General features: G+C 53.0%; 1 protein-coding gene across 9 annotated transcripts in view; it reads left to right on the plus strand.

Annotated features, from left to right (window-relative positions):
• Agap1 (ArfGAP with GTPase domain, ankyrin repeat and PH domain 1) overlaps window positions 1-27,615 on the plus strand; it is a 526,342-nt gene that overhangs the window by 138,230 nt on the left and 360,497 nt on the right. Inside the window, exon 1 of one of the 9 annotated variants that reach the window (XM_045148447.1) lies at window positions 5,647-5,770. The exons of the other annotated variants lie outside the window; for them this stretch is intronic. The gene's annotated coding sequence lies outside the window, so the exon portion shown is untranslated. Of the gene's footprint in view, window positions 1-5,646; window positions 5,771-27,615 lie in introns of those variants that run through there. 9 annotated transcript variants of the gene reach the window in all.

Consider the following 27,615-nt stretch of genomic DNA (forward strand, 5'->3'; position numbering starts at 1 on the left):
GCCTCACAGTCTGTAGGGCACAGAGGTGGCTTTATAATAGGCCTGGCCACAGCTCAGTGTCACTCTGCCGTGGACCAACATCACAGACCACCTGCCCCTTGAAGCCCTTTTTGCTTGCTTCAGCCTTCAAGAATGGTTTCCCCCCTCATCCTGCTCCGGCATGACCTTGCTTCTAGTGGTGGTACTTACCTCTGTGCCCCCAGCTCCCTCCTCCTGCACAGGGCTCTGGGCCTCTCCCTGTCGTAGGGTTGACTGGTCCTGTCTGCCAGGTGTTTGGGTCTTTTGCAGGTGTGTGTGTGGAGGGGGGCAGGTGCCCCGCCCATGCACCACACAGGTGTGTTCGCTGATTGTCATGCCCTGTGCTAGGTACCTGTCATGTAGCATCCCTGGGAAGGCTAACAACCCTTGATTGGCAGGATAACGAGCTATACCCTGGATACCACTCACTCCTCCTCTGTCCTTCCTGCCCACCAGGGCACAACCTCACCATCCCTCTCGCCGGCATGCTGTCCTCTGATAGGGGGCGGACAGACAAGCCCCTTCCATCTGGGGGCAAACCAAAATGGGGTTGGTAAATCACCCTGACTCATATCCCCCCCCATTGATGTCTAAAATTGAATGGCATCACTAAGGTGATGTCAGGTCACTGGAAAAGCACACAGAGGTGTTCCTTGTGCGTGTCATGTCCTCACATTGGCCACATCTCTTGTGCCTGGTGGCAGGCTCTGCATCTGTGGAGCAGGAAGGAGCAAGGTGCTTCGAAGACCTGCTGTGGTCTTTCCTCCTGCTGAGCCAGAGTGCCCTGCTCCAAAGAAGAGCACTCCAGGGCCCAAGCCTTGTCTGCTGGTCCGCCTTCTTCCTTCCAGTGGGCTGCGCATGGGACTGAACCCATGGCCTCACGCATGCTGCTGGGCAAGTCAGTGCTCCACCACTGGGCCACACCTCCATTCCTTTGTTTTTATTGAGGCAAGATCTTGCCTCGTTGCCCAGGCAGGCCTCAAACTTGCAGTGCTCCTGTCTCAGCCTACAAGTAGCTGGAATCACAGGGTGTGTATTCCCCTAGGCCTTGCACGATTCCACTTTTAACTCTCTGCTTATAAAAATGAGGAAATGGGGATCCCTCAGGATTTCAGCTGCCATGTCCCAGAGGGGACTGTGCTCAGGGCTGTCATCTGGAAGCTGGGCCCCTCTATACACGTCAGATTAGAAAGCCTCCAGCCTCCCCTGCGCTGAGGCGCACGGAAGAGTGAGAGATGAATGTGTCAGTCAGAGGCTCATCTTCCTCTTTGCTGCTTCCGTGTTAGCCATCAGACTGTGTCTCAGAGCCCCTGTCTAGGAAGATTTTTTTGTGGCCCAGGGTGGCTGTGGGTAGGATCATGGTTGACTGTTTCTGTGGCCAGAAGTCCTGGTTCTAAGAGGCTGTGAATGTGCTTACAAGCTGTCAAGTTGTGTTATTTGGAAAGTCAGACCAGAGATTCCTTTAAATAAGGCTTATCAGCTCTCCTAATGACCACTTGCTAAATCAGATTGTGATAGAGGACATTTAATTGATGGCCTGCTAGAAATGGCCAGTGCACAGTGGTGGAGGGTGGCCAGAAGATCTTGTAAGCTCAAGGACTGGGGAGCAGGCCAGCTGCGAGGTGAGGATTTGGGGGGGGGTTGGGAGGACTCTACTGGAGCCTCTTAGGCCTTGGAGTCCCTGCGATGCTGAGGCACTGCCATGCTGCACGTGGTGTGGATGGAGCAGTGAGATCAAGGGCACACCCTTAAAAAAATTAAAAAGCCAAAATGGTGATAAGCTATATAGAATGCATAGAAAGGGCGATAAGCATGGAAAAATACCAGGACCCCTTCAAGGGCTGTAGGAGAACCAAGCTGCCCCGCTGGATCGCGCATGTGAGGCGTTTTCTTTTTAGCAAATGCAGGCCTGGCTTTGTGCAGGGATTGAGGTTTTGGAGTGACAGGCTCTGCACCCTGTCTCCTGTGCACCGGGAGAGCCCAAGTCCCTGGCAGCGGGGAGAGGCAGGTCTCTGCTCCAGGGAGAGGCAGGCCAGGCTGGGAGTTCCTGGGACTGGTGTGGAGAACCTCTGCTCCCTGCTGCGGGGAAAAGTGCTGAGAGAGAGCAGGCTGCTGGCTTGGGTGCCTCCAGGCTTGGGAAGACTGGGTGTCATCTAAGGTGGGTGGAATGGACTCTTCTACTCTGTAGCCTGCACCCTAGGACAGCAGAGCACAAAACCTGGCCCGGATTGTGGACCTAGGAAGCGTGAGCTAGGGACACCAAAAGTCAGGTGCTGGTTCATTTAAGTCTTCCCTTGGGGTTCTGTAAGTTCCTCATACACATTTACATATTGTCACCAGCTACTTGCATATTGAAATGCTTGTTGACGTTTGAAAGTGGCTGTATTTCACTCAGTGAGGTGGAACCCAGGTTGCCCACAGGTCCTGGGTTCCGAGCCACCATCACCCCCAGCCAGGGTCTATCTCCCCAGCACAGAGCTGCTGTTTCTCAGCACACTGGTGCAGAGGCCTTGAAGTCTGCAGAGCTGCAGTTCTGAAGGTTCAAACCTGCTGCGTCCTGGAGGTTACTAGACGACACTGACTGTGGCCACTTTGGGAGTGCTTTAGTCTTCCTCATTCTCTCTTCATGCCCCCCCCCCAAATCACTCCTGTATGCACCCTTACAAGTTTGCGAATTCCCTGAGCTAGCTTTGTCACTGTGTGACATTGCTGTGATAATATTTTATTTAATGGATAAATGAACCAATAGAAAACAGATTGAACACGTGAAGCTTTGTTAATGCTTCCTGATAAGGTCAAGATACTATTTGTGAACATTGTCCAGCTCATTAATTTTTACATCATTTATTTATTTATTTTTTTTACTGTTGCTAATAAAGCAGAACACACCACTCATGTTTACCAAGGAAGGGAATGACCATAGTGCGGGAATGGGCACTGACACTGTGACCCCGGGATCCCAGCTGACTGATGAGCTGTGCAGCCTTGGGAGAATCATCCACCCTCTCTGAGCCTTTGCATCCCGGACTGAATGGGTCTAGAAAGGACCTCATAGATCCCTCCTTTGGGGTTTCCACTCTGGAACTTGGTAACTCTTGGGGCTTATCAAAGAGGACCTCTTTATAGGAATACTGTGGTCACACAGCCCTGGCCCTTCAGTGAGCATGCACCAGAGGTCCACAGAACCCGAGTTCAGTTCCCCAGGACCCACGTGAAGCCAGATGCACAAAGCGGCCCATGCATCTGGAGTTCATTTGCAGTGGCAAGAGGCCCTGGAATTTGCATTCTTCCTCCCCCTAAAATAAATAAAGACATTTAAAATGCACACTTCCTAGACTCACTGCCTTCCAACAGAGCTGACTGGTTCATCCTTACACCACTTGCATTGCCCTGAACACAGGTGTTACCCAAGACTTGGTGGCAAGATTAAGGCTCAGAAAGCCAAGGAGCCCCCTAATTCAGCCTGGCCATCTGCACTTTCCCTCAAGGAACCTTTTAGACAAGGCGCCCGCTGAGTGGACACTAGTCATCACATTTTCGTTCTGGATTTTTAAACATGAAGACTGACCAGTGCATCTGTTCAGAGGGGTGGGTGGAGGACCGACAGGTTGGTCACCTATATAAATATTATGTTGGGTCAGCACCCAAGACGGATATCAATCAGAGGTAGCAAGCGAGGAAATTGGGTGGCAGAGAAAGTAGATGTTGATGCTGCATAGCGCGGCATGCCTGATCCTCAGTAGCTGAGCCACCTTAGCCCCTCACTCTACTGGTGGAGGCGGTTAGGGAAGGGTCTTGTCTTCCTGCTCCTACCCCGCTGTTCCTGGCAGCGTGTGCTCAGCCAGAGGCCAGCAGCCTGGGGAACACTGTTCTCCTGTCTTCATGGTCTGTGTTAGGGTTGGTTACGGCTCCAGATACCTTAGAACATTAAGTTTCTTTAGACACAGGCACTCTACATGCTGGTCAGTCGGCTTGGAACTCAGTCCGCAGACGAGGCCAACCCTCAAACCAAGGATCCTCCGGCCTCAGAGCCTGGAGCGCATTTCCTAGTCAAATCATTTGAGTTTCATCCTGTGCAAAGCTGCGTGGTCAGGAGCGATGCTTCCATTCTCCCGAGCTGGTGGGAGCCTCTGGCCTGATCCGGTTCGCGCCGCAGGGATCCACTCCGGCGCTTGTGCTTGCCCGGCCCGCGCTCCCGCCGCCGCCGCCGCCGCGCTCCCGGGACCGGCAGGCCCTGCTGGGCGCGCGGCCCGCAGTCGCCGCACGTCGGCCCCGCCGCCGCCCCGCCCCGCCCCGGCGCGCATTTCCATTTTAAACCGCCGCCCGCCCGCCCCTCGACCGACCACGGCCGACCGGCGCTGCTGCCCGCGCGTCTCGAGAGCCGGGAGCGGCGGAGCCGCGCAGAAAAGAGCGGGGGATGCACACGGGGCCCGCGCCCTAGACAATGAAGCCGCGGGCGCCGCCGCCCGCCCTGGAACCCGCGCGCCGAGGCCGCACCTGCCGGCGGGGCCGTCCCCGCGCCTGAGCGTCCGCCCGCCCACCCGGCTCCGGCCCCGGCGGTCCATGGCTCGGCGCCCTGCCCCGGGACCCCGGCATTCGGGCCGCGTGGTGCACGGGCCGGCGGGCACCAGGGGCGCTGTCCCTGCAGTGTGAGCGCGGCGCCTGCTGCGCTTGGGGGGCGTGGGCCCCGTTTCCCACCTGGCCGGTTCACCGCCCGGAGTGCGCGTCCCGGCCGGCGGCGGGTGCACTGGATGCGGCGGGGCCCTGGCCGGCGGCGCGGTGGCTGCGGCCCCGGGAGACATGTATCTGTTGGACGGCAGCGGCGAGCCTGCGTCGCCGCCCGCGGACGCGATGCCGCGCGGGACGCCCCCCAGAAAGACGGTCTACCGCATCTCCGTGACCATGGTCAGGAAGGAGCAGCTGGCCGCGCCGGGTTCCCGCGGTCCCGAGCCGCATCCGCGCCCGGCTCGGCGGCCCCGGCCCGCGCGTTCTCCGGACGCACCCGGGCGGCTCCTGGAGGAGACCGAGGAGGCAGCGGAGGCTGAGGACCCCGAGGCGCTGCAGCCGTGCTCCTGGGACTTCCGCACTTTCCGTACCCGCAGCACCGGGCAGTTGGAGCTCGGGCGGCTGCGGCCGTGCGCACGAGGCCTGGAGCCCGCGGACCTGGCCGGCAGTCCCCCGGCCGTGGAGAGGCCCGGCTCGCCCTCGCTTGGCAGCCCGGACGCAGAGGCGACGCGAGCCGCGCCCCTGCGGCGCAGCCTCAGCTTCAGGCACTGGAGTGGGCCTGAGGCGCCCCGGAGCCCGGCCCTGGGTGGCGGGAGGCGCCACAGCAGCTCGGGGAGCCTGGCCTGGGCGCTGGACGACGAGGCCGAAACCGGCCCGGAGGACGCCTTGGAGCCCGCGGCCGCTGCGCAGCCTGCCTCGGAGAAGCGCAACACCTTGGACGTAGGCGAGGTGCTCAGCAAGAACGACGCGCGCTCGGACCTGGAGCGCTGGGAGCGCAGCCGGAGCAAGAACCGCACGCTGGACAACAGCGACCTGCAGCGGCTGGAGCGCGCGCGGGCCGCCGCCTCGGAGCACCGGCTGCTGCGTTTCTTCAGCGGCATCTTCGCGCGCAGGGACGGCGCACCGGGCTGCGGGCCCTCGCCCCGGGGCGGTGCCTTGCGACCGCGCGGGTACTTTCGCTTACGACGGGCCCCCGCCGACGTGCACTCGTCCAGTGCCGAGAGCATCGACGGGTCCCCTCGCAGAGGTGGGCGGTATGGCCGGTGGGGTCCTGGGCGAGGTGGGGAGGGGAGCGGAGCGGTGGGAACTGGTGGTAGAGGTGGGAACTCTAGCAGCCTGTTCCACGGAGCACAGGCTCCTGGAGAACAGCTAAGACCCCCTTCCCTCCCAGGCAGCGAATGGGTCTCTCCAACAGCTCTGCAGCAGTCTGGATGCAGCAGGCTGCCCCACTCCCGCTTTGTCTGGCCTCTTTCCCAGATGGCTCTGACCTGAAAGCTGACCTGCTCAAGCACCACCTCTGCTTCTGGCCCTGGCCCAGCCCTCTTTTCATAGGTCTGAGTGGGACGCCCACTGCTGAGTGCTAATGGCCGGGTACCTGAGGCTGCCTGGGAAGGAGCCTTGTTCCTGGGCAAGGGTTGCACAGGTGCAGTCCCTGGCTTCGAGAAGCTGACATTCCTCTTGTTTGATTCGTGGCCTTAACAACCAGGTGCACAAGGCGTCTTAATTATAATGCTCCATCGTTGTCTATGGCGCTGGCATGTCGTTGGGGAAAGATAGTAGTGTGTGCTAACCAGGTTAAGCCTCACCTGGAAACCACAGTGGTCTCTTTCACCTGCCCACCAGGGCCTTGCAGAGAAGGTTCTGGGGGAAGATAGTGAAACACAGTCTACCTTTGGATAGCATTTGGGGCTGAGGGAGGGGGTCCAAAACATTCAGAAATTGCAAAACTCAGACCTCACCCCTCTTAAGTTCCCTGGAAGGAAAAGACTGGGGCATAAACAGGATAGGTTTTTTTTTTTTTGGTGGGGGGAGCTGACCTGGAATTCACTCTGTAGTCTCCCGGTGGCCTCAAACTCAGCAACAGGATAGATTTTTATACCTACTGTGCATGAGAGGAAGTGCACAGCAACACAGGCAGGTCACCAGGGAGGAGCTCGGCTCTCTCTGACCACCCAAGGCTGCTGTGCAGGGCTGTCCACAGTGGCTGTCACTGCATCCAGCCGTCCTGGAGGGAGTGCTCTGGGACGGCATTAAAAATCAACCTGCTGCAGGGCCCCACTGAAGACAAAACTGGCCCTAGGACTGTTCCACCAGTCAGCGCCGTTTTGAAGTTAGGCTGTGACACAAAGCTCCCTGCCACCAGGCTTGGTTGGTTTGATACCTTATTCCTGTATTAGCATGGCTTGCATCACTGTCGAAGCCCTTGTTCCATTCCCACCATAACCTCTTCACACCCTGCATCATCTGAAAATAGTAGAAAATGGCACTGGCACATTAGTTTGCCAGAAGCTGCTGTGGCCATCATTTGCCTATAGAGGAAGTTCAGGTCCAAAGGTCTAAATGTCCTCTAATAGCAGGCTTCTGCCTTTGTACTTGTGATTTTGTAGAAAATAGTAATTAGTTGCTTGCTTGGGTTCCAGACAAGTACCTGTCTTGGAAGCATGGCCATGAGCTAACATGCATATTGTCACCCACTTGTTGATTCAAGTCAGAAGCACTAGGGGTTCTGTGTTTCCTTGGGGACAGGTGTGTCAAGTGTGCTGGGGTTTATGCCTTTGGGCCATGTGTACTTTTTAACAGTAACAATTTCATTACTGCTCAGGTTGCCTGTCACTTGCAGTCTGCCCTTTTCTAGGTGCAGTGATGGTGGTCAGAGTTGTAGCAGCTGCTAGCATGTGTGGGTCATAAAGAAAAGCTGTGAGCCGGGAGTGGGACACCTGTGCTCTCAGCACCTGGGAGGTGGAGTTGGGAGGATCAGCGTGGATGTCGCATGAGAGCACCGAGTTCAAAGCTGCATGACACCCTGTGTCCAAAGAACATGAAAGAGCCCCAAACCCCTCACTTTTTTTGAGGCAACCCCAACAGAATGGCCCCTCCTTTTTTTTAAATGAGAGAGAGAAGGAAGGAAAGAATTGGCATGCTAGGGCCCCCAGCCATTGTAATTGAACTCTAGATGCGTGTACCACCTTGTGTGTCTGGCTTACGTAGGATCTGGAGAGTTGAAAGTGGGTCCTCTGGCTTTGCCCGCAAGCACCTTAGCTGCTAAGTCATCTCTCCAGCCCAAACCCCTTACTTTTTAAGAGTTTGGTAACAGTGTTCTTCCTCTCCCCTTCTCTCCCTCTGCTCCCTCTCAGAATTCCAGGGTACACTTTATTCTAAAGTTCTAGTTATTATTATCTTTTTTATAGAGCTGTATCCTTCACCCAGATCAAAGCTCTGACATTGGTGAAAATGTCTAAGTTCTCAAGGTTTCGGGGTGCTGGCCATGCCTTCTGGGGCTTCTAGCTTTACTGAGGCTCGTTCAGTTTGTGTTTGTTTCCTAGGCTATCGTTTGCTCAGAATGTAGATGTTTAAGGGAGCTCTGAGTAGAGGTGAACTCTGTTGAACTCGAAGGTCACAGTAGATGCCCTGCCACCCACACTTGATGTTCCAGGAAATAGCCTGAGTGGCAGGCCCACAGAACCTTGCCCAAACCTTTAGGGCCTAGGTGGGTTTGTAGAGCTCAGAACTTTTGATTTTTAGGCAGGTAAAATGGTACATATTACGAGAGAGAACACGGGAGGTCCCACAGCTCCATGCAGGCACACACTGGTGCCTTTGCAGCAAAGCTGGGCTTACACTGGGTGGGCTGCATGATGGTTCAGAACCAGGGCTGGCTTGGTACCCAAAGAATTTGCCAGGCATTGACGACTAACAGGTTTATCTTCTGACCCTTTTGGATTTCAGAATGACAGATTGGGTACTGCAGACCTGAACATAATTCACATCTGGAGGCTCCTCCCTAGCTTCCTTAAATTTAGACTAGGGTGTTTAGGATTTAGAGTTAATAAAATGGTGAGGGAAGTTAGAGATGGTGTCACCCAAACCAGGCGTTCTTCTGTTAGGATCTTTCTCTGTTTCTGGAGGGTGGGGGGATGACAAAAAACCGCTATACATTTTTAAAATTTGCAGTGGGAAAATGTATTTTAAATATTATTCCATTAGTCTTCTTGTCTTAGAATAAATGTCCAGTTGTAGTTGAGATGTCCCTGCTAGTATAGCAAGATGGTTAAGTGCTTTATTTTAAAATACACAGGATCCCAATATGTGTGTTTGCTTTTCTCTAAGGGCTTCAGGATGAAAGGATTGAAATGCCCACCTGTTTAGAATGATTTTCCTATGTTTTTATTTTGAAAATTTTTATTTAAGGGAGACTGTGTGCTACTAGCTTGCCACGAGAAATGAACTTCCGATATATGCGCCATGTTGCACATCTGGCTTTATATGGGTACTGGGGAATTGAACCCATGCCAGCAGGCTTTGCAGGTAAATGCATTTAAACTGCTGAGCCATCTCCCCAGGCCAGTTCTTCTGTGTCTTCTCAAGCTGTTGGCTCGCTCTGTGCTCTTCCTCTGCAGGCTATGCCCACAGAGTTCCCACCTGACTGAGTGAAAGGTGCCTACTGAAGAAGGCCTGGTCTCCTGATGCCTGTGTGTTAGTTGGAGTCTATTGACACAAGTGTCATTTATTACTAGGAAAGATCACATTATAAATGATAAATGGCATTGTGGGTGCTGCTGTTCTGCGCATATGCCCTGCCTCCTAAAGGGGGCTGTTCCACCCTCTTGCCAGTGCTCCTTGGGACCAGCCACCAGAGATGTGTGTGCAGTGTTCTTTGGCATCCGGGAGGATTGATTACAGCAGTAAAGTGATTCGTTGATAGCTCTGACTGAGGTTAGCTTTTTAAATTAGAAATTTACAAGTGATTTCTGACAACGCATTTTACCAGTGGCTTTGTTCTTTAGTTTCTGATCCTCTATTTATATCACTCTACTACTGTAGGGTGATGGTCTGTCCAAGTATAAAAACAAACAAAAAGAAACTTTAGTTGAGAGGAGGAAAAGGCAATTAAATAAAAACTTGGAAACACGATGTGATACATTGTTTTAAAACCACTGTGTCACAGGACAGTGAAACTGTAACTAGAAAGCATGTCATTCAAACTAGAAAGCGTGTCATTCAAATTGTGAACTGAACCCTCAGTTTTCACCTGCTTTCTGATAGGACTCCAGCTGCCTCCCAGGGCTAGAGGCTGAGCCTGAGGCTGTGAAGAGTGAGTCTTCAGACAACCCCTTAGGTACTGGGCCTGTATCTACAAGGTAGCCATTGCCTGGGCTACAATATCCTGCCACCAAAGGCTTATTCAGACAGTCCTATTGCAGCTCCCTGCTTGTTAGAGCTCCCCCCCCACACACACCCTTTGTTCAGAAGTCCTGGGTTCTACATGCTGGTTTAATTTCAGCACTTTTTCTCATGTACCAGCAGACGTTTCTTGGTGTCTGTGGTACACTGTGTCCTTACCAGGTCCAGTGGTCACTAACACCCCGTCCTCTGTAGGGGTCCACAGCACAGTGCAGGTGATAGAGAAAGTCCAGAGAGTCACAGCCCCATGTATTCCTAAGGAAGCGGGGACTGGTTCTCTACAGGGCTCCTGCCTTCCACTGCGGTGCTCTTGCCACCAGGCTGACACCGCCCAGCGCAGGCAAGGCAGCAAGTTCCTCGTGGGACACAGCTGGTGTTGGAGCACTGCGTGGCATGGCACACAGACTCTTGGCCAATGTTGGTGGGTGGGATTGACTGAGGTCTTGGGGACACAGAAGCGAGCAGGTGCTCTTGAGTGGGTAGTGGCTGTGATGGAGGCTCAGAGAGGTACAATGATCTGGTCTTACAGGATTGGCACTTTACTTGAGGAGGGTAAGTTGGCAGGGAGTTTCAAGACACCCGTCCTGTCTCCAGATCTGTGTGTGCAACGCTAAGTATAGGAAAGGACACTGCTGTTGACATATATATTTTTTTCCTGAAAAACAAACCACATTTTTGTTTCTTGGGCTGCTGCTTTTCCTTTTCTTTTGCCTTAGTTCTTGGGGGGGGGGGTGTTACAGAGCCTCCCTTCAGTTCATTTAACTGAAACAATTACAGTAATTTACAATGGTGCCATGATGAGTAACATAATGAAGAGGATTTGGAGGGGGGGATAATTGAGGGACCTCACTGTTGGGGTAGACGGTGCAGCTGTGTGCCATCACCAGGTGATTAAGGACAGAATTGGTATTAAGGTCAACAGATTAGCAAAAAGAGAGGAGATTATTGTCTTTTCATTATTTTGAGAGACAGGCCATCTGCCCGCAGTGGTTTGGTTGTAGGTTTTGTTGAGCCGGAGCCTGCTGGGTGCCGAGTTTCTGCTGTTTGTGGGTGACAGGCTTGGGATTCGGCTTCTAAATAGCACAGGTCAGTCAGGCCCGGTGTTCACCTGGCTCAGCTCTCTCCTCTCCTGCTAATGTGCTTTGTGCTCATGGCATTTAAAAACTGTTAATGTGCATCTGCACTTGGCTGGTTTTAATTCAAAGGTGGGTCCTTTCTTATGATCTTTTGCTGGCCCCAGCCCCCAGTTGAATATTACTAACAGGTACACAGAGAAAGCTGAGAGGTGCTGTGAGCCGCCCTGGCCCAGAAGACAGGAACAGTTCATTCTCCTGTCAGTACCAGGGAGCACCAGGGCGCAGCAGGGCGAGTGTGTGACGGGATCCTTTTGGCTTCTCCTTATCTAACAAAGGAAGATAATTTTATGAGGCGCATGCTGGCCACGGGAATGAAAGGGGAGAAGATGGGTTGCTTTCCCACGCTGTCCTTGGCTTAGAGAGTGAAGAAGTGTTGAATCTCTTTCTGTGATGTGCCTGGTGCAAGGTTTTGCATGCCAGCCGCTTTGGTCTGCGTGCAGGAAGGCTCCCTTTGTTTAGCACTGCCGGTACCGTGAGTGGGTGTCCCTTTGTTTGAGATGGCTGTCAAAGGGCATCTGTGTTCCCTCTTGCCCTCTGTGCCTGTCATCGCAAGGGCTTCTCCGGGCCAGTCTGCTGATGGTCAGACACGTGAGAATTGACTGAACAATGCCAGCGGCCTTCCTGACGCAGCCTCTGCCCTCGCAGTTCTTACTCCCAGGGCCAAAGTACTCTAAGACTGTCTGTGCTGTTTGGGTCTGGGAGGGGCAGTTGTAGTGATTCCTTGGAACTCCACTGAGATCTTCAAAAGCAAAGTCAAAAGTTACTCCCCTGCAACCTGAGTCTCATTGCCTTGGAAATGGGCAGGGTCGCCATGCACTCAGAAAAGCTGCATCTTGGTTCTACACATCTCGACACATTGAAGTCCCAGGATGTGGGGACAGCCCATTCTCCTGGTCATTTCAGTTCCCCACACTAGACTCTGTGCCCCCAGGATTCACAAGTTGAGACCCAGCCTGATGTGGCTCCCAGAAGTCTGGAAGTGGTATTCACTGAACTCACTGAGGATTTGTAATTTGAAAGAAGGCTTGGGGCCTGCAGACACTCTCTGTATCAGGAAGCAGTTAAACGGCACAGACTAGGGAAGCTGCTGGAAGGATCTCGACTCAGTGTCTGGACCATCGCATCCCACCTCGTACCAGGCCTTGGTGAGAAGTGCCTGTCGCTAGGCTTCATGGTGGGAAACGTGGGGTGGGCTGAACGGTCTATGGTCCTACCTGTCCAGAGTCCTCCCTGGTGTCTGTCAGGGTGTTGATACTTATACCGGGCTCTCTCCCTGGGGCCTTCCCCCACATGAAAAGAGAAGATGTCCTCTAGAATTTCGTGGGACAATCCCCCTTACCTGTCCCCTACTGTCTCACCTCACCTTTGGCTGTCACTGGCCTCTCCTGTCTACTGAGACTTGTTGAGCCCTCTGCCTGAGCAGGAAGCTGCCAGGCGGAAGTGACCCTCCCCGCCTCCCCTCCCCACAGTGCTGCTCTGGAGCCCCTCACAGCAGCCTTGGCTCATTTGGCCTTTGAGGTCCCCGTGGTAGGTGATGCCCAAGCCTGGCCTTGATCTGGTTCTCAAGACAGCTGGTTTCCGTGATGTGAGGAAATCTCTCTGTTACCCCTTGGAGAAACATGGCCTTTGCGGTTGGCCAGGTTGGCTGTCTTGACTGCAACACTGTGGTTAGCAAGACCACCTAGGCAGGCCTTACACCCACCTGAGCCCCAGCCAGCTCCATGCTCTGAAGTCACTGTCACCCTGCACGGGTCCTCGTGGAGGTGCAGAAGTGGGTGTGACAGCAAGTCTGAGTCTGCAGGCAACACCAAGGCCTCCATGCATTCAGTTTTCCTGCGGTGGGTTTTGCGAAGGGGCCAAGGGCAGAGACATCCAGTATGTGTGGTTGCTTGCGCCTCTGGGCACCATGGGGTGTGCACTTGCCTGGCTGGGTCCCAGTCCTGTCCTCTCCAGCCTTAGTTAGCTTGGATTTTGGGTTCCCATGTCTCTCATGTGTAGTTTCCCCGACCTTCTGTTTAACCGCTTCTCACATGAAGCGGGGGGCAAGTTTTCTGCTCCCCACTTTGGCTTCACCTCCCCCCTGCCCACGCTCCGTCCCAGCAGTGAGGAGCTCGCTCTCTCTGCGCCATATGGGTTCGGTTCGCTCCTTACAAGACACATGGCATCATTCCCGACGTCAGAACGCGTGCTCGGCTGAATGTCTGCGTGCCGTGTCCTCACACAGCCTCTCCCGGCCCTGCTCTGCTTCCCTCCTACGAAGATGGACAGATGAACAGCAGAAACGGAGGATGCTGCCACCAAGCCTGTATTCCCGAAAGAGGCTTTCTTCAGATTTTATTTAGTATGCACGCCACTGCCTTCTTATACATATAGGAAGCATAAAATTTATAGACGATCAAATTTAACATCTTTTGACATGTGCATTTGTTAAACTTCAAAATTCTGAGCGCACAGGTGACCCCTCAGGTAAATGGAGTTCTGAGGTGGAGGGTGCCTGTGCTGAGATTTGGCACCCCCCAGCTGTTGCTGAGAGAAAAACACTTTAAGGGTACCTGGACCTCAGCCCCTCTTGACCTAGGGAAGGAGCTGTGGTATCATGGCCCAGGATGCCCATTTTGCATGCTAATTTTATTTATTCCCCATGGTACTGGGGATGGATTTCAGGGTCCCACACATACTAAGCAACTCACATATTTACCCCCCAGCCCTGTTAAGTTGTCAACAGAATCCCGGGGAGCCTGCTTCTGGACAGCTCCTTGTTGGGCAGGAGAGGCCGCTGCTTCTGGCAGAGAGGAGCTTGCCTTTGGTGGCACCTTGCAATGTGTTCACTCAGATGCCTGGAGAAGCATCTTAGAAATGAGGACGGTGTTCCTTGGTGTGTGGGTCTGACCATGTTGGCAAAGGAAGTGTGGGACGTTTCCTTCTGTCACAGTGGCTACCGCTTGCTGTCGGTGTCTGCTGGCATGGTGCACCAGTGACACTAAGTAATGGCTTGTGGGCGTTACTGCTCTCTGGCTGAGACTGTCGTAGTGCTGCGCGGGAATGTCTGGTAGACTCTTCCAGGGCTTCCTTTGAGGACACAGGGGGCACTTGGGGTCACATGGTAGTGTTGGGGCCAGGCTGCTTTGGGGTGGCTATGGTTTATGATCGCTGTGACTGTCTTGAAGCCTTGGGGACCCGGAGGTGGTGGTCAATCCTCTGTTCTCAGAACTTTCAGAGACCCCAGGGCTGTGAGTGCTGGGCCTTGCAGGCTCGTTGGCCTTACTCAGCGCAGAGGCCCAGTTGTAGAGCCATGGTGCCTAAGGACCTGCTGTGCCCTCTTTCCTGGGCGAGGGCCTGGCTTTGTTGCCCTAAGAATTGGAATTCCCCCTTCTGGTCAGGTTTGGCTGTGGCTTGCCTTGCCTTAGGATGGTTTTTGGTTTCTCCATCAACCCATTCATTCTGCATATATTCAGGGTGCTTACCTTGTTTTCAGTGCTCAGAAGGGTGGAGTTTTCATTTGTCTGGGTTCCACTGAGCCCGGTTAACTCCTGTCCTTCAAAACTGTTCCTAAACACCCCTCCCCCTTCCATGCACAACACACCTCAGCCTGAGTTTCCAATGGCTCCTGGAGGGGCCACAGTATTCCCTTTCAGCCTGACCAAGGAAGGGCCAGTAGCGACAGTGGTGGTGGCATTAGGACCCTCACTGTCCCTACTTTTGGACAGCTGAAGGGCCTTAAGCATTTTATTTTGAAAAAAAAAGATAGACCAATCATGTATCTTATTAACACCACTTGATTTTTACAAATAAAAATAAAAATATTTAACCTCAGAGCTCTTTTTAGACATGGCATGGTTAAGCAGGAGTCTGAGAGGGAGCTGACAGACAAAGCCCCTGCTGGGAGGTGGGGAGAGAGGTGTAATGTTCAAGGTGAACAGAAGGTTAGCTGGCTGACAATGATGAGAACCTTTTCCCTGGTAGGTGTGATTGATGATTAAATTTCTTCAGGAGTTTTATCATTGTCTGGGTTTAAGAAGATACAGGTTAATATTGCAGTTCTTTGCTTCCTAGAACAAAAATTCTAATCTCGTCTGTGTCATGTCGTGAGGATGAAAATTGCAATCCAGTTTGACCCAGGCATACTTGTGTTTGGCCACAACCACTGACAGGTGCCCAGCCTCATCCAGGGTCTGTTTCTAAGGGTGTAGGAGCTCTGCTGTCCAGCTCACTGTTGGGGGAGGAGGGAGACCTCGGTCTTTGTCATTTACTAGGTTGCTCAGGAGACAGGAGATGGGAGAGATTCGGTGGGCGGGGTGACAGAGCTTCTGGGCCTCCATTTCTACCATGTTGGAAGAAGGGGGCTCCTCCTCGGAAGGTGTGCATAGGTGTCCAGCCCGTGGCTCAGACACTTACAGGTTTCAGGCATCTCCTTTCCTTGCGTCACTTCCTTTGCTGTTCTGACTGAGCCTTCAGTCCTTGGGAAGACCGTGAAGTGCTGCACTCCCTCAGGGACAGAGAGTTCCGCTGTGGTCCTTGGTGGTCAGTATTAACTGGGTTCGGCTCCACAAGACCCTTTGACTTTGAGATGTACCTTTTCATTTATGGTGTGTGTGTCTGATTTATGTGTAAAATGCCAAATGGTCATGTAGCAGTCACTCACCTTGAGATTTGTGTTAGGGACCTGTGCTACCTGGAGATGCAGCTAGTGGTAGAAACATACACAGGAAAACAGACATCACTGGTTATAGTGGTAAAACTTGTCATCCAAGTACTTGGGAGGTGGAGACAGTGGATCAGGATTCAAGGTCAGCCTCCACTACATAGTGAGCTCAAGGCTAGTCTGGGCTATATGAGGCCCTGCCTTTAAAACAACCAACCAGCCAGCCAACCAACAAATCCTATGTGAGTTTCCACACATTGACTGTAGACACAGCAGTTCAGCTTGATGAAACGTGGAGACTGAAACAGGATAGGAGGCAGCTGTTTTCAGGAGCTGTGTCTGTGGCACCCGCTTGTTTCCGCAGCCCCCACAGGCCTGCAGACTTCGTTCCCGCCAGACTTCACCTTGCAGAGGAGGTGTGCTTCGAGATGTTGGCAGGGTGAGGGAGGACCAGAGGACACTAAGTACCTTTGTGCGGGAACCTGCCTTTCTGGGGAATTGGGTCTCCCTGGCAGAAGGGTGGTTCCTGGATTTTTCCTTTTGAGCTCTGTTCTGGTCTTGAACAGTTGGATCCAAGCTTCTGTCTGTATCTCCAGGTCTGCTGTCAGTTTCAGGTGTCTGACTCTTCTTTTGTCTCTGTGGTGCTTATGAGTCTGGGGGAGGGTTTGTGAGTGTGTGGGGACAGGCACTGTCACTGTCACTGTCCCTGCGCCAGCACTGAGGGGTTCTGGGCAGGATTTGTGAGTATGTGGTGTCCCTGCCTCAGCACTGTGCTTTCATTCCATCAGCTCTCTTGCCTTTTACAGTGTCAGCTCCTGTGCTTCTGGGTCCCCAGTTTACCTGCATAAGCGGACAGCTTCTCAGAAAAACCCAGATTCCTCCACACTGGACTCCAGACTCTGCAGGAAGTCACAATGCATTCCGTCAGGAAGCAGGGCGAGATAAATGCTGGTGTTCCACACACTTTCTCCTTTTATTCTATCCGTGGATCCCAGCCTGTGCGACTGTGCTCCCCACATTTAGGGTGTGTACCCCCTGCTCTGTTAAGCCTTTATGGAGAAACAGTCTCATCGATACACCCAGCTGTTTCCAGGATAATTATAAATCCTGTCAGTTAGCAGTGAGGATTACAGATCACACAGGGCAGGGCCTTGCTGTCCACTCCCAGGCACCACCCCCAAATAAACCTAAAACCAAACCATAAAAATGAAGAGTGATGAGAAAAGCTGGTTTACCACATCCACATATCCCAGCACTGCTCACCACGCCCGTCCTAGGTTCTAGAGTTCCACACAACACCAGACACTCCTCACGGAGCAGGAGTTAGTGGCTGACAGCTTTCTGCAGGACATAGCTTTGGGTGGCAGAGAGGGTGGTGGGCAGAGTAGTCTGGGCGGGTGGGTGGTGGCACTTCCTTCGGCAACAGGGAGAGAATTGCTCTCCACTTCAGTTCTGCTTCAGGGTTGAGGCATTTAATATGCATTTGAGACCATGTAGAACCACCCAACCTTTAGTTCAGAAGTCATAACTGGGTGGGAGGTGCACCTCATTTAAATGGTAGAGTACTTACCTCGAATGCACAGAGCCCTGGGTTCAATCCCCAGCACTGCATGAACTAGGTATGGAGAGGCACACTTGTAATGGCAGTGATCAGAAGCTGGAGACAGGGAGATCAGAAGTTCAAGGTCATCCTCAGCGACATTGTGGGTCCAAAGCCAGCCTGGGCTACATGAGAATTCCTGTTTCAACAAGAAATCAAACCATGGACAGTGTGGATTGTTCTAGCACCTTCATGAAGTGGAAAGCCAGCCCAGACACCTTAGCCTCAGCAGCCGTAGGTGGCAGGTTCCAGCTAGGATGGGGTTCTTAAGGTGGAGTTCCCAGCAGCATGGCAGCATGGCAGCTTACCCACTGCTTGGGGATGTTCTCCTGAGCTTGGTGCAGGGCTCTGTGTGTGCCCACACGTGCTGGGGCAGGTGCTGCTCTCTGTCTTGGGTGGCATCACTGTGTTTCTCTGTGACTCAGTGTCTTTTCTGGCCTGGTCCTGCTGTTGGTTTCGCGAAGTCAAAATCAGTGGTTTTATTTTCAGAGCTCTAATTCAGTTGCACAGACACTTTGGGTCTGACCTGAGGGTTTGGCCCGGACATGGTTGCTATTTTTGATATGCCAGCAGCCTTCTTGGAAGTCACTCTCTACAGGCTCTACTCCAATTAGGCTGTAAGCTTGGGATCTCAGAGAGCTCTGTGGGTACCAGGTGTACTGGGGGAGGGGTCCACAAAAATATCCTTATCCCAAGCCCAGTTCTATAGTCCAGACACAGGCAGAAAATGTGCCCAAGTGGTTCTGGGGCCTTGCTCCCTTTGGATGGATCCCAGGTCTGGAGCTCTGGGTGCTGGGTCCCCTTCTCCCTGCTGTCAAGTGTAGTTAGGCCCATTTACCTGTCCATGAGTCCGTCACATCCAGGGACGGGGCAGCTTTTCTGCCAGGGAAGGGTGCCACATCGTGTATCACATTGGATTTGAAAACGGTGTCTGAGTTCTGTGCCCTGCTACATACATTGGTGCAGGAGATCTGTGTATATTACAGTTACTTTTCTTGTTGCTGTGACCTGATAAAAAACAGTTTAACCAAGGAAGAGTTTCTTGTGGCTCACAGTCTGAGGACATAATCCATCCTGGTGGGGAAGTCAAGGTGGGGGAGCAGAGGCAGCTGGCCCCAAGCTGTGTGCGCCCTCGGGAGGCAGAGAGATGTGTGCTGGCGCCCAGCTCGCCCGCTTGAAGTCCAGGACTTCAGTCCAGAGGATGGTGCTGCCCACAGTTAGGGTGGGTCTTCCCACTGCAGTTAACCCGATAAAGAATCCTCACAGATGTGCCCCCAGGTTCCTCCCCTAGGTGATTGTAGGTCCTGGGAAATTGCAGCATCTACCCTCACAGGCAGGAGTGAATGTGGAAGTTCAGCTCTGAGGAAGCCATGAGGGGCTTCCCTTCTCTTCCCTCCACATAGCCACACAGGGTCTTCAGTGATCCGGTGACTGTGACCACAGCGGTGTCCTGGGTGGACAGGTGCTGGGCTGAGGAGAACTTGGAGGCCCGTGTCTCTGGGCTCATCCTGTCTGCTCAGGGCTAGGTGGAGCAAGCCCGGGCACCTTGCATGTGCTTTCCTCCCCTCCTGTCCTTAGCATGGCCTTCGCTGGATTGGCCAGCCCTGGCCCCCTCCCCACTCACGAGGTGGAAGAATGCAGAGAGGTAGCTTAGGGGCAGTGGCTGGTGATAGGGGAGCCAGGGATGGAGATTACACTTTCCAGTAGACCAACCATTCAGTGTGCTCTTAGGCTTTTCAAAGAAATCAGCCCAGTGTCTACCTGCTGGTGAGCGAGTCACAGAGCAGATCAGGTCACCAAAAGCTGCAGTGCCTTTAGCACTTACTTCCTTAGCAAAAGAGACTGAGCTGAGACCCTCAATGTGCATTTTGCATTTCATTCTGTTTTGTTTGATACATTCAAAGCCGAAGCTGAGGTTCTCCTCATCCTCACTGTGCTGACTTAGAGATGGCCCCCGGGGGCCCAGCAGGTGGCCACTGTAAGTGTCCGTGTCTCCCGGCAGGCGCACACTTCCATCTCCCACTCTGGCCTCAGCCCTTCTCAGAATGTTGCTGCACCTTCGTCTGTCCCAGTACACCAGCAGGCACCTGGCTTCTGCCCACACCTGGCCCATCAGCAAGCCTGGGGATTTCTCTTGCCACCCCTCTGCTCTGGCATCTTTCACAGCCAAAGTTCTCAGCACGTTTTTGCATACTTGGAGAGCAGGGTTATGACTCCCACCCACTTTTCCATCCCTTCAAAGCCCCTGGTGACTCCCACTGTCACTAGAGTGGAACCAGGCTCTGCTTCAGCAGCAGCACCAGGTGGCCTTTCACCCTGCACTCTCACCCTCCTCTTGTGACCTGCACCCTCCTTTTCCACCTTAGCTTTGGCACCCAGCGTCTCAGTGGTAGTAACACCTCAGAGAAGTCTCTTGACAGCCACACTCCTCTCTCTGTCTTCCCACCACACTGTCCTGTATAATTTTGATGGTTTGATTCAGGTGTCCACCATAAACTTAGGTGTTCTGAATGCTAGGTTTCCACCTGATGGAGATTTTGGAATTAATGCCTCCTGGAGGCAGTGTATTGTTGGGGGCGGGCTTATGGGTGTTATAGCCAGTTTCTTCTCACCAGTTTTGGCACATTCTCCTGTTGCTATTTTCCATCTGCTGTTGGCCAGGGGTTGATGTCCACCCTTTGCCCATGCTATTGTTTTCCCTGCCATCATGGAGCTTCCCCTCGAGCCTGTAAGCCAAAATAACCCCCTCTTTTTTCCCAAAAGCTGCTCTTGGTCAGGTGATTTCTGGCAGCACCAGCAAAGTTGGTACCAAAAGTGGTGTTGCTGCTAGACTCTGTGGCTTTGGCCTTTTGGAGCTGATTTTCAAGAGGAATGTGGGAGGATTTGAAACCTTGGCCTAAGCGATGCTTTGCAGTGCTGTGAGTACAGCTTGATGGACTGTTCTGGTCAGAGCTGAAAGACCTGAATGTAGTAAGAACTATGGTCTGTGAGGTTTGGCTTATGAGGGTGAGAAAGTACTTGCCTGGACTGGGCTAGAAGCAGTTTATGTGAGAGGCTTGCTGTTATGCCCACGTCCTGAGAACTTGAACAGGGTTGCTTTGTGTAAAAACAGATTGATGTGAGTGAGGGGTATGGCATAGAAATAAAATCTTTGATCTGAAACTTCTGCCCATTCAGCTGCAATTATATGAGCGATTATAACCATTGAGATTGGGCCAGCTACCTGCACTGGGGCAACAGGAAGAATGTAGACTGTTTTGAAGGAGCCTAAATGTTTACGGAGTGTCCTGTTCTTCAAAGTCTGCTTTATTACCCACTGGATTAACAAATTGGCTCCCTTCCTTGTGTTGTGGAGTTTAAGAAATGCAGGAAAGAAAGGTTCATTGAGTTTGCAACACAATTTTGTGTTTTGGAAATGGCCATGGGCAGCGTGAAGCAGGTTTGCTGGATGCCTGCATGGAGACCCGATGGAGCCATGGGGATGAACTGTGGGTTGCAGTGGAGACCCAGTGGAGATGCTGGGACCACAAAAAGGCTGCCAGGGAGGGCTACTGGTCCTGGATGAAGCTTTCCAGGACTGTGAGTAGCTAGCTGGAGGGTCGGAATTGAAACTCCAGAGACTGTTTGCTGGTTAGAGTTAATCAGACTTGGAGATGTGTCACTGATTAGAGTTGTTGGATTGAAGCTACAGAGTTTGATGTTTGCCCTGGTTATTTTAAATCTTGTATTGATTAAATATTTCTTTGCTCTTCCCATGCCATCTTTTGCAGTGTAAATGTTTATTCTGTGCCAATAAGGGTTTTGGGGGGATTCTTTTGTTATGGCTTGGATAAAAGAATTTGGACTATGGGGATGTTTGAATATCATTGGGATTGATAACAATTATGGAAATTTAAAAAGTTGGATGAATGCATTGCATTTTACATCATGTATGGTTATCAGTTTATGTGTCTGTGGTGGTTTGATTCAGGTGTCCCCCATAAAGTTAGGTATTATGGACGTTAGGTTCCCCAGCTGATGGCAATTGAGAATTCATGCCTCCTAAAGGCAGTGTATTGTTGGGTGCGGGTTTATGGGTGTTATAGCCAGTTTCCCCATGACAATGTTTGGCATGCTCTCCTGTCCCTGTTGTCCACCATATGTGGGCCAGGGGGTGATGTCCACCCTCTGCTTATGCCATTGTTTTCCCCTGCCATCATGGAGGTTCCCCCTCAAGCCTGTAAGCCAAAATAAACCTCTTTTTTCCCACAAACTGCTCTTTGTTGTGTGATTTCTACCAGCAATGCGAACATGACTGCAATGGGGCCAGTGGCAGAATGTGGTGGTTTGATTCAGGTGTCCCCCGTAAACTTAGGTATTTTCAATGCTGGTCTCCTCACTTGATGGCAATTGGAAATTAAAGCCTCCTGGAGGGAATGTATTGTTGGGGGTGGGCTTATGGGTGTCATAGCCAGTTTCCCCATGCCAGGGTTTGGCCCACTTTCCTATTGCTGTTGTCCACCTGATGTTGAGAGGGTGGTGTCCACCCTCTGCTCATATTGTTTTCCATGCCATGGTGGAGCTTCACCTCCAGTCTGTAAGCCAAAATTAACCCTTTTCTCCACCAGCTGCTCTTGGTCAGGTGATTTCTGCCAGCAATGTGGACCTGACTGCATTAGTAACCTTCAGCACAATGTGACATGCCTTATTTAGACCAATGATTCTCAGACTGGCAATCAGTTTGATGTTGGTCATGGGTGTCCGTCCCTAATAGGGGCTGTGGCTTCTGGCTCCAGAAACACAGGGTGAATGAAGGAGTCAGGGAATGGCATCCCCTTTGTGGGTGAGGGCGGCAGTAGGGTAGGCAGGGTGGTATGAATGGGAGAGGTGCCCTTCATCTCACCTGCCAGGGACTGGACCCTGGGATGCCTGTGATTGTCAGATGTAAATGCTCACAAGTTGGACTTTGGGGAACTTTCTGGCGAGGGGTCTATATATCTTTTGCTGCAGTTACCCTGGAAAGACTGGTTCTTTGGCAGGTGGGGGCTAGGAGAGTGGCAGGGTGCCTTTTCTAATTACATCAGCAGTAGGTGTTTGTGAATAATTAAGCCAGGGCTGGGACTGGTAAGAGTCATTCACTGGTGAAAGAACGTCCCTCAGCCTCATGCCCTCAGAGGCAGGCCCTGTGATGGGACCTGCCTGAGGTTCTTTCAGGTAGGTTCCTTGGTTGTTCAGGTGCTGGCTAAGTAATTATTTGGTGGACAGACATGAGTTCAAGTTGCATATGATCTGTGGTCCCATTTCCATTTTATTCCGAGTTATTCTTTTTTCTTTATTTTGTTTTTATTTTTTTAACTTTTATTATTTTATTTATTTATTAGAGAGAGAGAGATAGAGAAAGAGACAGAGAAAGAAAGTGAATGGGCACATGAGGGCCTCTAGCAGCTGCAAATGAATGCCACATGCATAAGCCACCTTATGCATGTGGCTTACTTGGGTACTGGGGAATCAAGCCTTGAACATTGGTTCTTAGGCTTCACAGGCAAGTGCTTAACCACTAAGCCATCTCTCCAGCCCCTATTTTATTTTTCTTAAATGAACTCCAGATGCATGTGCTACCTTGTGCATCTGGCTTACATGGTTAGTGGGAAATAGAACCTGGGTTCTTTGGCTTTTCTGGCAACTGCCTTAACTGCTAAACCATCTCTTCAGCCCCATCGGTTATTCTTAATTTATCTTGGAGCTGTACACACACTCATAATTTTTTTCAGTATGTAGTATTTTCTGGGGTGAGGTCTATGCCCAAGCATGTGACTGCCACAGCAGGGCCCATGCCATCACTTAGAGCCGTTTGAGGCTTGGGGACCAGCACAGCTAGGGCACCTTGCTGGGTAAAAGCAGTAAGAGGTGGCAGTACAGCAGGCAGGGTTACAGAGAGACCCTGTGTGTGTGTTGGAGTACTGGAGCTCTGAGCCCAGGAATTGAGTGGTGGTCTGAGCTGAGTGTAGAGCCTGCCCTTGCAGGGGGCCAGAGGAGTGGACAAAGGATCTTCCTTTGTAGACCCCACGTGGCACTGTACACAGGCGTATAAAATGTTTGTCGCTATTGCCAAACCCCACTGCGGTGTGAAAACCTTTGTTTTTCTTCCCACTTTTACATAGAGTCCCAGTTACCCAAAGCTTAATGTGTCTGTCATGTGTTACAACCATGGGGGAGGGGGCAGCTCTCAGGACGTGGAAGAGAGGAGTGTTGGGGAAGTATGGTGAGTCCATGGTGCAGATGGGAGAGTGTGGTGGCCAGGACTGCAGTGGACACTGGAGAAACCCTGTGCCTGGGCGTGAGTGAGAGGTAAGAGGAGCAGGGAAGACCGGAAAGACAGCAGGAGCTCTGGCTCAACAAGATGTGCTAGAGGCCCCTCCCTGGGTGCCTTCCCAGTTCCCCCATGTGCCCCTTGCTTGATCTGCACGCACTGTTGGGCTAGCTTGGGACTTTTGCAGACTTACTGGTGCCTTTGGTTTGGGGATGTTTTAGAATAGCATAAGAAAGCTACAAGGTTTCAGGTGCTAGGATAGCAGTGGTGTGTTGCTGTAGTGGGGAAGTTGGGATAGCATTTCATAATGTACATTTAAAGTTTTCTTTTCTCAAAATTCTTGTGATCCCCAGTTCCTGCTGGATCAGTAGAATGTGGACAGTAAAGTCTGTCTTCTTTTTACAACCCTTGGAGCAAGGCTGGCGAGATAGCCCAGTGGTTCAAAGTGGTTGCTGGGCAAGCCTGGTAGCTGGGGTTCAGAATCCCTAAACCCACACTAAGCCAGATATGAGTAGTGCACACATTTGTAATTCCAGCAGCATACGATGGCCAGCTGGTTGCATTCACAGCTGCGAAAGGAGAGACTGTCTCAAGTTGCAAGGCCACGACTGACACCTGAGGTTGTTTTCTGAGCTCCACACATGTATGTAGCATGTGTGTATCCATGATACACATACAGCATTCCCAAATAAAGAAACAAGAACACAGAAACACAAGGCATTTCATCTTCAAAGCCATGGGATTCTGTCCAAAAAGTGATTATTGGCCCCTGCCGGGTGCATCCTGCTGTCTCGGGTCAGTGTAGTTCCCAAAAGCTAACTCAGAGGTGGTTTGTGTGTGGGGGTGCTGCCCTCCTCCTCCTTCTCCAGCTCCTGTCAGCAGACAAACCTGTGAAGACTGCCAGGCTTCAGTAGCTCATGGTGATAGGACTTTGCTCTGTCCATGGTGTTCAGGTTTGGAACCCAGGCAAGCGGTGAGAGCTGTGCACAGCAGAGCAGTGAGAGGGTGGTGGTCTTTGAGATCTGTGATGGAGAGGCAGTGGGAGGGTGGTGGTCTTTGAGACCTGTGATGGTGAGGCAGTGGGAGGGTGGTGGTCTTTGAGACCTGTGATGGAGAGGCAGCGGGAGGGTGGTGGTCTTTGAGATCTTGGATGGTGAGGCAGCGGAGGGGGTGGTGGTCTTTAGACCTGTGATGGAGAGGCAGTGGGAGGGTGGTGGTCCTTGAGGCCTGTGATGGAGAGGCAGTGGGAGGGTGGTGGTCTTTGAGACCTGTGATGGAGAGGCAGTGGGAGGGTGGTGGTCTTTGAAACCTGTGATGGAGAGGCAGCGGGAGGGTGGTGGTCTTTGAGGTCTGTGATGGAGAGGCAGCGGGAGGGTGGTGGTCTTTGAGACCTGTGATGGAGAGGCAGTGGGAGGGTGGTGGTCTTTGAGGCCTGTGATGGTGAGGCAGTGGGAGGGTGGTGGTCTTTGAGATCTGTGATGGAGAGGCAGTGGGAGGGTGGTGGTCTTTGAGACCTGTGATGGAGAGGCAGTGGGAGGGTGGTGGTCTTTGAGGCCTGTGATGGAGAGGCAGTGGGAGGGTGGTGGTCTTTGAGGCCTGTGATGGAGAGGCAGTGGGAGGGTGGTGGTCTTTGAGGCCTGTGATGATGAGGCAGTGGGAGGGTGGTGGTCTTTGAGACCTGAGATGGTGAGGCAGCGGGAGGGTGGTGGTCTTTGAGACCTGAGATGGTGAGGCAGCGGGAGGGTGGTGGTCTTTGAGGTCTGTGATGGAGAGGCAGTGGGAGGGTGGTGGTCTTTGAGACCTGTGATGGAGAGGCAGTGGGAGGGTGGTGGTCTTTGAGGTCTGTGATGGAGAGGCAGTGGGAGGGTGGTGGTCTTTGAGGCCTGTGATGGTGAGGCAGTGGGAGGGTGGTGGTCTATGAGACCTGTGATGGTGAGGCAGCGGGAGGGTGCTGGTCTTTGAGACCTGTGAAGGTGAGGCAGTGGGAGGGTGGTGGTCTTTGAGACCTGTGATGGTGAGGCAGCGGGAGGGTGCTGGTCTTTGAGACCTGTGATGGTGAGGCAGTGGGAGGGTGGTGGTCTTTGAGACCTGTGATGGTGAGGCAGCGGGAGGGTGCTGGTCTTTGAGACCTGTGATGGTGAGGCAGCGGGAGGGTGCTGGTCTTTGAGACCTGTGATGGTGAGGCAGCGGGAGGGTGGTGGTCTTTGAGGCCTGTGATGGAGAGGCAGTGGGAGGGTGGTGGTCTTTGAGGTCTGTGATGGAGAGGCAGTGGGAGGGTGGTGGTCTATGAGGCCTGAGATGGTGAGGCAGTGGGAGGGTGGTGGTCTTTGAGATCTTTGATGGTGAGGCAGCGGGAGGGTGGTGGTCTTTGAAACCTGTTATGGAGAGGCAGTGGGAGGGTGGTGGTCTTTGAGGTCTGTGATGGTGAGGCAGTGGGAGGGTGGTGGTCTTTGAGACCTGTGGTGGAGAGGCAGTGGGAGGGTGGTGGTCTTTGAGATCTGTGATGGAGAGGCAGTGGGAGGGTGGTGGTCTTTGAGGCCTGTGATGGTGAGGCAGTGGGAGGGTGGTGGTCTTTGAGGCCTGTGATGGTGAGGCAGTGGGAGGGTGGTGGTCTTTGAGGCCTGTGATGGAGAGGCAGTGGGAGGGTGGTGGTCTTTGAGACCTGTGATGGAGAGGCAGTGGGAGGGTGGTGGTCTTTGAGGCCTGTGATGGTGAGGCAGTGGGAGGGTGGTGGTCTTTGAGGTCTGTGATGGAGAGGCAGTGGGAGGGTGGTGGTCTTTGAGACCTGTGATGGAGAGGCAGTGGGAGGGTGGTGGTCTTCGAGGTCTGTGATGGAGAGGCAGTGGGAGGGTGGTGGTCTTTGAGACCTGTGATGGTGAGGCAGTGGGAGGGTGGTGGTCTTTGAGATCTGTGATGGAGAGGCAGTGGGAGGGTGGTGGTCTTTGAGACCTGTGATGGTGAGGCAGTGGGAGGATGGTGGTCTTTGAGGTCTGTGATGGAGAGGCAGTGGGAGGGTGGTGGTCCTTGAGGCCTGTGATGGTGAGGCAGTGGGAGGGTGGTGGTCTTTGAGATCTGTGATGGAGAGGCAGTGGGAGGGTGGTGGTCCTTGAGGCCTGTGATGGTGAGGCAGTGGGAGGGTGGTGGTCTTTGAGATCTGTGATGGAGAGGCAGTGGGAGGGTGGTGGTCTTTGAGATCTGTGATGGAGAGGCAGTGGGAGGGTGGTGATCCTTGAGACCTGTGATGGAGAGGCAGTGGGAGGGTGGTGGTCTTGAGGTCTGTGATGGTGAGGCAGTGGGAGGGTGGTGGTCTTTGAGACCTGTGATGGAGAGCAGTGGGAGGGTGGTGGTCTTTGAGGCCTGTGATGGAGAGGCAGTGGGAGGGTGGTGGTCTTTGAGGTCTGTGATGGTGAGGCAGTGGGAGGGTGGTGGTCTTTGAGGTCTGTGATGGTGAGGCAGTGGGAGGGTGGTGGTCTTTGAGACCTGTGATGGTGAGGCAGTGGGAGGGTGGTGGTCTTTGAGGTCTGTGATGGTGAGGCAGTGGGAGGGTGGTGGTCTTTGAGATCTGTGATGGAGAGGCAGTGGGAGGGTGGTGGTCTTTGAGGTCTGTGATGGTGAGGCAGTGGGAGGGTGGTGGTCTTTGAGGTCTGTGATGGTGAGGCAGTGGGAGGGTGGTGGTCTTTGAGGCCTGTGATGGTGAGGCAGTGGGAGGGTGGTGGTCTTTGAGACCTGTGATGGTGAGGCAGTGGGAGGGTGGTGGTCTTTGAGGTCTGTGATGGTGAGGCAGTGGGAGGGTGGTGGTCTTTGAGACCTGTGATGGAGAGGCAGTGGGAGGGTGGTGGTCTTTGAGGTCTGTGATGGTGAGGCAGTGGGAGGGTGGTGGTCTTTGAGGTCTGTGATGGTGAGGCAGTGGGAGGGTGGTGGTCTTTGAGACCTGTGATGGAGAGGCAGTGGGAGGGTGGTGGTCTTTGAGGTCTGTGATGGTTTGGCAGTGGGAGGGTGGTGGTCTTTGAGGCCTGTGATGGTG

This window comes from Jaculus jaculus, chromosome 4 (assembly GCF_020740685.1).
Source record: "Jaculus jaculus isolate mJacJac1 chromosome 4, mJacJac1.mat.Y.cur, whole genome shotgun sequence".
NCBI lineage: Eukaryota > Metazoa > Chordata > Mammalia > Rodentia > Dipodidae > Jaculus > Jaculus jaculus.